Source organism: Euphorbia lathyris, chromosome 3 (genome assembly GCF_963576675.1).
Source record: "Euphorbia lathyris chromosome 3, ddEupLath1.1, whole genome shotgun sequence".
Lineage (NCBI taxonomy): Eukaryota > Viridiplantae > Streptophyta > Magnoliopsida > Malpighiales > Euphorbiaceae > Euphorbia > Euphorbia lathyris.
Window position 1 is genome coordinate 76,077,311 of NC_088912.1, and position 3,778 is coordinate 76,081,088.

General features: G+C 33.3%; 1 long non-coding RNA gene across 1 annotated transcript; it reads left to right on the forward strand.

Annotated features, from left to right (window-relative positions):
* Positions 1-448: 448 nt before the first annotated feature.
* LOC136222096 (uncharacterized) lies at positions 449-2,459 on the forward strand. Its single transcript, XR_010685500.1, has 3 exons — positions 449-569; positions 702-782; positions 2,322-2,459. It is a non-coding gene; the product is annotated as an uncharacterized lncRNA (long non-coding RNA).
* The last annotated feature ends 1,319 nt before the right edge of the window (positions 2,460-3,778 follow it).

Consider the following 3,778-nt stretch of genomic DNA (forward strand, 5'->3'; position numbering starts at 1 on the left):
TTCATCCTCAAACAATAGAAGTTAGTGAAGATTTATCTTATGAGGAGCAACCAATGGAAATTGTGGATCGTCAAGTTTGCCAACTTCGATCAAAAGTCATCCTAATGGTGAAGGTGTTATGGAGTAATCATTCCATGGAAGAGTGCACTTGGGAATCCGAGTTGGAGATGAAGAACAATTATTCCTATCTATTTCAAACATAAGGTTAGTCCTTCAATTTTTAAATTCGAGGACGAATTTCCTTAAGGGGGGAAGAATTGTAATACCCAAATTATATATATTTAATCTATTTGCTAAAATGAATTAGTTAGAAGGAGTTAAGGCTAAAGTATAATTACTTTAGGGAAAATTTTTAAAAGCTATTATAAATGTAGGGACTAACAGGGAAATTTTGACAATATTAAATTAAACAAATGGAGCTGCATACGCAGACTCCATTGTTGAAAGGTGAAGAAGCTCTTCTTCTTCATTTCACATAAACAACATCAACACTATTCTTCATCATTTCTTCACCATTTCTCACGATTTTTACACCGAAACGAAGCTCTCAACTCCAGCTACGCATACATGTAAGTTTTATTGTGAGATTTTGAGTTTTTAAAATTTGTTTAGAGAGAGAAAATTCGTCACTTTTGCTATTCTCTCTATTACTCGGTCCTATGTTCATTATTTTGCAATTCTAACACCAAAAATGGACTCAGGGGGTCGATTTACCTATGGATACACTAGATTTTGATGCATGCAAAGAGTTTTGAGGTGTAATCGGAGCTATGCCGGAAAAAGTAAGAAATCTAACCAAAGTTTAACTTTCCGGTCGATTTTGGGTGTTTTAAGAGTAATTCTAGACTCCTGGAATCATTAGGAACAAAGTGGTATAATTAATTTCTCAAAACAATCAACTTTAATTTTTCCGATAGGTGGATCCCGAACACCGGTGATATTTTCCGGTGACATACGAAATAAGTGCAGAACAAATTACTTGGTTAATTTCAGAAAGTTCTAAATATTGTTTGGAGCAACATTAATTCTTGGACTTTGACCAAATTCCTTATCATTTAGTCTCTATAAATTACGAAAGTATATAGTTGGGTGAAATTAAAGAAAATAAATTAAGTTGGGTTAAAAATAATAATTGGATCCTCATTTAATAAAAATTCAGAATATATAAGTTTAAAAATAATGGTTGAAGGGAGATTGGACTAAGCATAATTAATTAATTATGCTCTTAAGATTTTTGGTTAGTTAATTTGATCGGAATAGATATTATAAATATGAATTATAAATATATATGTTTATATAATATTTGATGATGAGTAATTTTAGAAGTAAAGTATTGGAATTATTGAAAGTTATGGAACTCTCGGATGATTGATGTCCAACCGGGTTGATAATTGCAGTCTATGGAGTACCGGTTTGGACTTTGAATATTTTTGAATATAGAAGTGTATTTTATTGCAGGGTTGACCCTAGTTATTACTAGGAGGATGTTCGTTTTATAGGGGAGACTCTGTCGAATTTTCGGTTGACAGCCTGTAAAACGAGACAAAATAAATTTTAATATTTCCCTAAACGTATATAAATTCTAAAAATAATATTATCTCTTTTAGATACTCAACTGGTAGGAGTAGCAACAGTACCTGGAAATTAGGACAGTCGGCTAGGAGCAATTTGTGAGTTAATTATATGTTATGCATTTTTAATTTAGCATTTGCATTCATAATAAATGATTTCATGATATTTCAAGTAAAGTATTATTTTTACTTATAAAAGTGTCTTATTGTTTATAATAATTTATACGTAATTATTTGTGGATAAATACGTGTTATGGACATGCTTCCTGGTGAGCGGCATCAGGACCTTGTGCGCACAGGTACTATCGGGTTATTGGATATTGATGATACTAATATTGTGAATGTTGTGATATATGGATAAGCTCGATTGAGATATTCTCGGGCTATATGATATGTGCATTTTGGATTTAAGTGAGGCTGGGTACGGAATCGGTTGAGTTATTCTCGGTCCTCCAGCTAACTGGGCGTGTGGTCGGTTGAGTTATTCTCGGTCCCCCAGTTATTGGATATGAGTGAAATGCTGATTATTGGTGGATTATTAGATCGGGTATTGAGGTTTAGGGTCCAACACACGTATTAAACCACATATTTATTTATTTACAAGACAATTTCATGAAAAGCATATTGTGTGCATATTTATATTATATATTACTATTATTATTATTATTATGTGTGACATCAATGTTAAATTACTCATGCATTGCATATAATTAATTCACTATGGGAGGTTTGACTCCTTTAATTTTTCAGGTGATTAGAAGTCTCTTGCAGCCCAATATCTTCTTCCGGGCGGCACACTTATCTTTATTTGTATAATCCTTCTAGCTAATATAAAGTTCTAATTCTAGACAGCGGTACCAGATATACGAGTGTTTATTAAATTATATTGCGCAATGATTTAATGTTTAATACTTTTAAATATTTTATTAAAAAAATGAATTTATGTAATTGATTAGCTAAGATAATTTAGGCTTGCTACGGGTTCCGGTAGCTTAAGCTTACCCGTTCCCTAGCGTTGGTCACGGTCCGTGGGATGGGTCGTGACAATTACACAGTGCTATTGGATGAAGTTCAGTCATAATAACAGGATTCTCACACTTTGGAATGAGAGTAATGATAGTGTTGTTAAGCTCAGAGGGGAACATACCTTGATCAAACCATGTTGACCCAGCATTGAAGATGTCATCCCCAATTATGTCCCAGAATTTTTGATAAAATCCTGGATTAAATCCATCAGATCCTGGAGCCTTATCAGGATGCATATCAAATAATGCTTTCTTGAATTCCTGTATTAAATCTACCCCAATTATGTCTCAGTGATGCGTGGCTGCATTAAATCTACCACTCCACCCCATTCGCTATTACTGTCAGAGAAAACTGATTCAAAATATTGTATTGCAATATGCCCCATCCCATCTTTATCATCAATCCATTCTCCTGCATTATTCCTAAGCCTTGTTAAATTGTTGTGCTTCCGTCTTCCATTGGCGAAAGAGTGGTAAAAACGAGTATTCAAATCTCCCTCCTGATGCCATAAGACTTTTGCTCTCTGTTTCTAGTGGTCTTCCTCCTGAACCATAAGTCTCACATACTCAGGTCGGGTCAATTCATACTCATCACTATTAATCGGACCCCCCACATCACGTAATTGAATTAGATGTGCCTGTAAATTTTTAATTCTCTGACGAAAATTCACATCACTACTCCTGCCCCATCTCATAAGTGTTGCTGCCACATGCGTTAAACGCAAACTCAACACCATTTGCCTGTCTGAATCCCATGCCTCCTTTATCACATTCCAAATCTCCTCATTCCTTAGCCATCGTTGCTCGAATCTGAACTGTTTTTGCCTCGGACCTGCTGAATCTGTTGACGTATGCAAAATTATTGGAGAGTGATCTGAAATGGGAGCAATAGAATTTACACAATGCACTTATTATCTTCTCTCTCAATCTAAGTTTTTCATATATATATATATATATATATATATATATATATAATTACACATATATATTAATCTACATATCAGTGTGGTTATAATCACACTATAATTAGGTAATTTTATAACACGTTATCAATACGAATTTGTTTGATCGATTAATTTTAACACGAATTTTTTTCTTCCAATTAACCTCTAAGTAAGTATTATTAATTTTATTTATTATATATTATAATTTTATGTTCTAATACAACTATTTATATCATAT